Source organism: Callithrix jacchus, chromosome 1 (genome assembly GCF_049354715.1).
Source record: "Callithrix jacchus isolate 240 chromosome 1, calJac240_pri, whole genome shotgun sequence".
Taxonomy (NCBI): domain Eukaryota; kingdom Metazoa; phylum Chordata; class Mammalia; order Primates; family Cebidae; genus Callithrix; species Callithrix jacchus.
In genome coordinates, this window is record NC_133502.1 from 131,408,974 (window position 1) to 131,418,645 (window position 9,672).

At 38.6% G+C, this 9,672-nt stretch overlaps 1 pseudogene; it reads left to right on the plus strand.

The window, feature by feature from the left end:
- The first annotated feature begins 6,786 nt into the window (after positions 1-6,786).
- Positions 6,787-8,726, plus strand: LOC100398887 (TBC1 domain family member 25 pseudogene; annotated as a pseudogene).
- Positions 8,727-9,672: the final 946 nt, after the last annotated feature.

The window sequence follows — 9,672 nt, forward strand, 5'->3', positions numbered from 1 at the left end:
TTATTCATTTACATATTCATAGTCTACTTTTAAAAAATCACAAAGTTTTAAACATTAATTAGAAATAAAATTCCTATGTTAAGTTATTGTATAGTCTTATGGGAGAGGTAAGAGCAAAAGGACTCCTTTTGTTAATCCTCTTCCCTCAAGGAACAGATACACACACATACATACACACACACAAATGGAGGTATATTTATGGGAACTTGAAAGAAGCAATTTGAGATGATCAATATTTACAACTTAGTGGAGCAAAGACTGAAAGAAGAAGAATGTGTCTTGCAAGGGGCACATGAGTGATGGGTTTTGCAGGGATGAACAAACACTTTGCTTTTAGAAACAGGTATGATCTTAACTGGCAGGTGACTATGAGGCAGATTTTAAAGCTTTCTACTACACTTCTCCTCAGGATAAAAAGATGTATCTTGAAAAAGAGGAAAGGATAAGTCAAAATTTAATGATTTAATTCTGTGAGACAAGCATTTTAAAAAAAGTGAACTTGAACTCTTCTTCATGTGTTTAATAAGTGAGCCTTATGTTTACAATTTAGTAGGTGGAGTGCCTGTTGTTTTATAACACAGTCCTAAGCTCTGTTTCCTGCTCAGCACTGAATGGTTGCTTCATGATGAGTAAGTCACTTAACCTTTCTGTAGTGTGTTCTCATCTTCAAATAGAGATGATAATGCTCAGTGGGGATATGTTGCTAAGATTAGGCAATATGTAATTGTGATGAGCAATATATATGCTAACTAATGATGATAATGCTGCCTATTAGAGTGAATATTTAGATAAGAGGGCCTAGGCAGTTTTGTGATTGCATTTCCTGCAGAGAGAGACCTTAGCAAATGATCACCTGGTCCATATGACTCACATTTTATAATAGAATAAGATTATGTCCTCACAAATCCTTCCCCTTTCCCCCTACAGACACCTATTAACATTTTTTGGGGGAATTAAATAGAAAATCATTCTGTCTAGGAGGAGGAAATGAACAGAATGTCCTGTGAGAGTCATTTCTGCCAGGTCCTCTAATTTTTTAAGTTAAATTTTTCTTTCAAGAATTCCAAATTTAGACATTGGGCCTCATTGTAATTTTCAGTGGTGATACTCAAGCTTATACAGCCAGATCATGTCTGAAGGTTACAATTTATTAAACCTGTAATGTCAAGATCTTCTTTCTTTACTATTTCTAGAGAATGTTACTTCCTTGGTAACCTTAATTTTTTCTATCTTACTGTCTCCTAAACCCACCTCACTTGCTCAGATTCTTAATAGGGTTAAAAATGGTACAGCTAGAAGGAAGAACCTCTAATCACCACCTCTGTAATATAGAGACAAGCATTTTGTTAAGGGCCAAGAGACTGTTACCACCTCTTACTTTCTTGAGATGTTCCTAATGGCATGTTGCTATATTCTGATGTGAGTATAATGGCATAGGTCACAGCAAGAAACATGCACCTTCCCCCAAAGCATAGATCCCACTAGAGAATAAGAGAAAAAACTCTTTAGTTTGATTTTTAATAAAACCACACTTTCCAGAAAGATGGAGGTGAAAGCAGAGGCATGACCACTTAATTTCAGATGTGAATTTTTATTTCTTTCTTAAGGAAGACACTATGATAATTGCATCCCCTGCTGACTTAGTAATTTATTTATTTCAAAATCTTCTCCTATAAATTACATGTGTTTCAGGATTACCACATAACCCAAGTAATTAAATGGGTACTTTTATTCCCATTTTACAGCTGAGTAAATTAGGAACCCAGAAAGAAACAAGTGAATCTTATAAGTTTTCAGGGTTTATTTTTTTGTAACCAAAAAGTTGCTAGAGGTTAAGCCTTCTAAAATAAACGCATTTTTTTATTGTGTACCATTTTTCAATAGATTCATTTCTGAATCTAATTCTAAAGAAAAATAGAGCTTCTGTGAGTCTTTTAAACTTTAATTTTAAATATAATAAATTCCAGAATAAGAGTTAGAATTTATTCTGAAGAGTTTAGGTAGAATGATATAATTTCAGGGGCATCAGAAAAAATATCTTTTACTCCTCCTTGATTATCATGCCATATGTTCATGGAAAAATTTTCTCTTCTTTCATTCCAAATTAGAGAAAAGGATTAAAAACAAAGACCTCTGATGGGGATGACACAATGCCTAAGATTTCTGGGAAAACCTGACTCAAATCTTTTCCTGTAATTATGTTAACTGGAAAGGGAGACAGGGTGTGTGCAAAGCAGAGGATTTTCCCTTTAAAGGAAGGCAAAGAGTGAAGAATAGTGACTCAGGTGATTTAGACAATGGACTTTACTTAGATTACAGTTTAACTCAGGGGTCTCCTATGGACAACTTGTCTATATTGATTGGAGCCCATGCTGTGTCAATGGAATGCCCTTCTCTGGATATACCAATTGCTACATATGCTGGAACATTTGGCAACCCTTGGGGGCCCCCACACTGTTATATAGCCAGTGGCAACACAGGCAGCACATATGGGCAAAACTTGAAATCAAAGAAAGCAAACCTTTCCCCGTAATCTGGAATCTACATGGTGATTTACTTAGAGAAGATTTTCGGGTGACCATTGAAATGACTAATCTATTATTTCTCTACAGGCCTAGTGTATTCTATAAGGCTAAACTTAGGTGGCATTGGTATTCATGAACTGTTTCCAGTGCATCAGAATGCTTCCGCTTGTATACTTATTCTTAATTGTGGTATGCAGTCTGTGACAGCCATCTGCTGAGGCAGCCACATTTCTCTTGCATTCACATAGTGGAATTAAAATATTGTTAAGAATAATTTCACAAGGTGATAAAGTTAATAAAGGAATTGGAGTTCGTATGCTTTTGGGATTTAAGTTGAACATTTTGATTTGTCTGTAAGCACTGGCATGAGGTTTTATGCTACTGAGCATGGGTCATTGGTAAATTAATGCTTCTATCAATAATGAGGAAGAACCTCTTATCTTGGCCATAGAGTATTCAGGATATGGTTCTGAAAGTTTAGCAGATTTTTCTCATTTTTCTGGTGTGTTTTCTAGGTTTTTTTTTTTTTGAGAGAGAACATATGTACATTTAGAATAGTTATATTTATGAGAAGGATGTTGTTAATTTTTTCAACAAATACTTATTGAGATCCTACCAAGAATTTCTGCTGAGAAGTTGAGAACATTTAGTTAAGACATGTTAAAATCACATCATTGCAATTTTACTGTGATGATAAAGGCCCCTAGTGGGCCAATTCAAAGATTTATTCTTGGTAGGAACATTTTTAAAGAAAATAGAATGGCTTCATAGTAATATTTACACTAATTACAAAAACCAGCGTACGTTTGGTCATTAGATTTTTCTCTGAGAGCTGATTGGCTGTGTTGGGTAGTCTCCCAGAAAGCTAATTCTATTAAATAATTTATAATTATATTGAAGTTTGTTATAAGATTGCTTAACTATTTTATCAGGAATGGTTACTTCTTTCTTGGGAGAGGTTTGAGACAATTTTTCTTTTGTTCATGTGACAGACACTGTGCCAGTGTTAGGGCTGCACGGATGAGTGGATCAAGGTCTGAGTCCCTGGAAGAACTCAGAAAATAGTCTGAATTAACAGAAAAGCAAGAATGTCAGAGAAGTAAAGGACAGCCTTTACTTCTGTGTTGGCATCAATGGAGAGAGTGGGAAATTGAATAGAGGGTTCTGGGTAGTAGGTCAGCTACATGAAAGAACTCTTCTTGGAGTTAAATTTGACAGATAAGTAAGTTTTTGGAAGGAAAGTTTGGAGGGTTGAAGAACATGGAAACAAGACCTTATCTTGTAGAGAGGCTAAAAGCCATAAATTAAGTGTGCCTGTAATCCTTGCTACTCAGGAGGCTGAGGCAGGAGAATTGCTTGAACCCAGGAGGTGGAGGTTGCGGTGAACTGAGATTGTACCATTGCATTCCAGCCTGGGCAACAAGTGTGAAACTCCATCAAAAAAAAAGAAAGAAAGACAGAGAGAGAGAGAGAAAGAAAGAAAGAAAGAAAGAAAGAAAGAAAGAAAGAAAGAAAGAAAGAAAGAGAGAGAGAAAGAGAGAGAGAGAGAGAAAGAAAGAAAGAAAGAAGGAAAGAAAGAAAGACTTAGTGTCATGAGTGACAGCCAGGAATCAGGAAAGAACTAGCTGTGTCAGAGGAATTAAAAGATTCCATCATTTTTGGAGTAGCTTGAGTGAAAGGCTCAATTAACCAAAGAATGTTTAATTGAAATTATTTAGCAGCCAATCAATGCATAATTCACATGTAATGCATTTACATTTTTTAGCAAAGTGGTAAATTTAGATAATTATCTACATTAGGGTAATAGGTTACATTCCAGCACATTGTCTGGTTTTGTAAATAAAGTTTTATTAGAATACAGCCATACTTATTCATTTATGAATTATTGATAGTTGCTTTTGTTTAAGAAAAGCAGAGTTGAGTAACAATGAAAGAGATTCCATGGATCCAAAGCTTAAAATATTTACCATCTGCCTTTTTACAGTAACAATCAAATCCTGATCAATATCCTTATAGTTTAATATAAAGTATACTCACACATATAGTCACATTCACACAAACAAAATGTTGATTCCATAATAATTTTCATGAATGGAGACATGAATATGTAAATCCTGAATAGTGGTGAGTAGATCCTCTGTTATTACTAAAATTCTCTTTATGGAAACAATTATTGGGGCAACAATCATCCAGTGAAGTCAGGGTTGTCAATTTTTCCAAGGTAATGGGTAAGAAAAACAGAAAAGTCTGGACTGTGAGGGAAGAATTTAGAATTGCTGGTTTTGTTAGATTACCGTAGGGTATATTAATTCTATAATAATTTTTTGCAAATAAATTCCCCTTTTCTTTAATTTCAGAAACAAAAATATATTGTAATGTGTAGAGCTTTTGACTATATGTAATTAACTAAGCTTCAGAATTAGAAATATGGAATTACAGGTATCAGTGCATACTACATTATTACTAATACAATGCTGCTCAAGAGTCAGTAAAGTCTTAAGAAGTTTGTATTTTAAATGCTTCCTAAATATTGACTCTTGATTTTAAGTGGAAATGCATTAAACACATATATTTGAGTAGTAAAGTAAAATTGAAGTATTTTTAGATGCTGTATTATGATTTGTAATTTTGAAGTACAGAAGAAATAGAAAATACGTGGGCACCCACAGCCAATATCATACTGAATGGGCAAAAACTAGAAGGATTCCCTTTGAAATCTGGCACTAGACAAGGATGCCTTCTCTCACTGCTCCTATTCACTATGGTATTGGAAGTGCTAGCCAGAAAAAACAGGCAAGAAAAAGAAGTAAAGGGTATTCAATTAGGAAAGGAGGAAGTCAAATTATCTCTATTTGCAGATGACATGATTGTATATTTAGAAGACCCTATCATCTCAGCCCAATATCTCCTGAAATTGATAAACAACTTCAGCAAAATCTCAGGATACAAAATCAATGTGTAAAAATCACAAGCATTCCTATACACCAATAACAGACTTAAAGAGAGGCAAATCAAGAAAGAACTGCCATTCAAAATTGCTACAAAGAGAATAAAATACTCAGGAATACAACTAACAAAGTATGTAAAGGACCTCTTCAAGGAGAACTACAAACCACTGCTCAAGGAAATAAGAGAGGACACAAACAGATGGAGAAACATTCCATGCTCATGGTTAGGAAGACACAATATTGTGAAAATGGCCATACTGCCCAAAGTAATTTATAGAATCAATGCCATCCCTATCAAGCTACCAAAGATCTTCACAGAACTGGAAAAAAAACACATTAAAATTCATATGGAACCAAAAGAGAGCCTGCATAGCCAAGTCAATTCTAAGCAAAAAGAACAAAGCTGGAGGCATCACACTACCTGACTTCAAACTATACTACAAGGCTACAGTAATCAAAACAGCATGGTACTGGTACCAAAACAGAGATATAGACCAATGGAACAAAACAGAGGCCTTGGAGGCAACACCAAACATCTACAACCATCTGATCTTCGACAAACTTCACAAAAATAAGCAATGGGGAAAGGATTCCCTCTTTAATAAATGGTGTTGGGAAAACTAGTAGCCATGTGCAGAAAGCAGAAACTGGACCCCTTCCTGACACTTGACACTAACATTAACTCCAGATGGATTAAAGTCTTAAACATAAGACCTAACACCATAAAAACCCTAGAAGAAAATCTAGGCAAAATCAGTCAGGACATAGGCATAGGCAAGGACTTCATGACTAAAACACCAAAAGCCTTGGCAACAAAAGCCAAAGTAGGCAAATCTGATCTAATTAAACTCCAGAACTTCTGCACAACAAAATAAACAATCATTAGAGTGAAAAGACAACCAACAGAATGAGAATACATTTTTGCAATCTACCCATCTGACAAAGGACTTATATCCAAAATCTACAAAGAACTAAACAGATTTACAAGAAAAAAACAAACCCATTCAAATGTGGGCAAAGGATATGAACAGACGCTTTTCAAAAGAAGACATCTGTGAGGCCAACAAACATGAAAAAATGCTCATCATCATGGGTCATTAGAGAATGCAAATCAAAACCACATTGAGATACCATCTCAAGCCAGTTAGAATGGCGATCATTAAAAAATCTGGAGACAACAGATGCTTGAGAGGATGTGGAGGAATAGGAACACAAAAGTGGGCCCAGCGAGCAAGCCCTGAGGACCTGGAGTTCATCCGCAGCACGGTCCTCAAGGATGTGCTGCACACTGATCGGGCCCACCCCTACTATGCAGGGCCTAAGGATGGCCCACATCTACGGGCGCTGCAAGACCTGCTCACCACCTATGCCGTTACCCACCCACAGGTGTCCTACTGCCAGGGCATGAGTGACCTTGCCTCACCCATCCTCGCTGTCATGGACCACGAGGGCCATGCCTTCATCTGCTTTTGTGGCATCATGAAGCGTCTGGCCGCCAACTTCCACCCTGATGGCCGCGCCATGGCTACCAGGTTTGCACACCTGAAGTTGTTGCTGCGACATGCTGACTCTGACTTTTACCAATACCTACAAGAGGCAGGTGCTGATGACCTCTTCTTCTGTTACCGCTGGCTGCTGCTGGAGCTCAAGCATGAGTTCGCCTTTGACGACGCCCTCCGCATGCTTGAGGTCACCTGGAGTTTGCTGCCCCGTGATCCTCCTTAACATGAGGTAGAGCTGGTTGGACCCCCCAGCCAAGCAGACACAGGTTTTGGTGGCCACAGGGGGTGGCCTGTGCGACAGAGGCACATGCTGAGGCCTGCCGGTGGAGGAGATAGTACCTTTGAAGATGCTGTTGACCACCTGGCCACAGCCAGCCAGGGGCCTGGTCGTGGGGGGCATCTCCTGAGACAAGCCAGCTTGGATGGCCTCCAGCAACTCAGGGATAACATGGGCTCCAGGAGGGGCCCTCTGGTCCAGCTGCCCCATCCAGCTGCCCCTATCAGCTCTAAGTCCCTCTCCGAGCCTTTATTGAACTCCCCAGATCCACTGCTCTCCTCCTTTTCCCACCCTGATTCCCCATCTTCCTCATCTCCACCATCTACCCAGAAGGCCTCTCCCACTGGTGATATGGCTGTAGGATCCCCCATGATGCAAGAGGTAGGCTCCCCGAAAGACCCAGGAAAGTCCCTGCCACCAGTACCGCAAATGGGCCTGCCCCCGCCCCAGGAGTTTGGCAGGGGAAACCCATTCATGCTGTTCCTCTGCCTGGCCATCCTGCTGGAACACCACAACCACATCATGTGCAATGGGCTGGATTATAACGAGCTGGCCATGCACTTTGACCGCCTCATGCGAAAACACCACCTAGGGCACGTCCTGTGCTGGGCCAGGGCTCTCTTTGCTGATTACCTGCAGTCAGAGGTGTGGGACTCGGAGGAGGGGGCTGAGGCCACAGCTACATCTTGATCAGGCTTTCTCTGGCCCTCCATTGGCACCACCAGATCTCCATTCTTTGCCATGAGGGCCAACACATGAGACCCCACCTCCCTGCCTGCCAGCCCTAGACCTGTTGGAGCATAGAGCCCTTCCTCCCCAGGTCTGAGTATGTGGGGCTCTGCTTCGGCACTGCCCCACGGAGGCCATGGCCTCTTTATTCTGTTTCTGTTGTTTTGTTTTTAACAACTATACTTTGCACACATGAAGGTCACTGTGTGGTCTGTGTAAAAAAACACACACACACACAAAAGTGTTACACTGTTGGTGGGAGTGTAAATTTGCTCAACCACTGTGGAAGAGAGTGTAGCATTTCCTTAAGGACCTAGAAATAGAAATTCCATTTGACCCAGCAATCCCATTACTAGGTATATATCCAAAGGATTATAAATTGTTCTATTATAAGGACACTTGCACATGTTCATTGTGGCACTGTTGACAATAGCAAAGACCTGGAACCAACCCAAATGTCATCAATGATAGATTGGACAGGGAAAATGTGGCATATATACACCATGGAATACTATGCAGCCATAAAACAATGAGTTCATGTCCTTTTTAGGGACATGGATGAACCTGATAACCATCATTCTCAGCAAACTGACACAAGAACAGAAAATCAAACACTGCATGTTCTCACTTATAGGCGGGTGTTGAACAATGAGAACACATGGACACAGGGAGAGGAGCATCACACAATGAGGTGTGTGATGGGATGTAGGGGAGGGAGAGTGTGGGGTAGGGAGTTGGGGAAGGATAACATGGGGAGAAATGTCAGATATAGGTGACGGGTAGGGAGTTGGGGAAGGATAACATGGGGAGAAATGTCAGATATAGGTGACGGGAAGTTGGAGGCAGCAAATCACTTTGCCATGTGTGTACCTGTGCAACAATACTGTGTGTTCTTCATATGTACCCCAGAACCTAAAATGCAATAAAATATATATATATATATATATATATATATATATATATATATATATATGAAAGAAAATACATGGGCAACTCAAACCAAAGATTAAACTTAAAAAAAATTTTTAGAATAATAACATATAAATTATAAATAGTACATATACAATTTAATGTGTAACAATAAAGTAAACCCCTGTGTACATCCTAAATATCTTAAGATACAAAACAATATGAGAAAATTTGATATCCCTTGTGCACTTCCTAATCATATTCCTCATCTTCCCAGCAGAAACAATAACTTCCTTCTTTTTGTGATAGTGATTTGTTTTCCTTTGTAATTAACCATATATGCAAGTATTCTTAAGCAATATGTTATTTAATTTTCTCTGTTTTAAAAATTTTACTTAATCTCATAATGCTTGTATTTTTCTGCAACTTGCTTTTTTCATTCAATAGTTGTTTAAGATTTTTCTACGTTGATGCTTGTAGCTATAGTGCATTCATTTTCACTCCCTGGATGGATAATATTTTATTTATGAATATTCTGTGCTGTATGTGACAGGATATTTAGGTTGTTTCAAGGTGTTACTATCATGACCAGTGCATCTTTGAATATTTTTGCACATATCTGAATGAATGTGTATACAAATTTCTCTAAGAATATATCTAGGAGTAGAATTGGTTGGTCTTGATTATGAGTAACTTTACTAAATAATGCCGACTTGAATCGAACCAATTGGCTCCTTCACTAGCAGTGTATAGGGACTCCTCTTGCTTCAAATCCCTCTTCA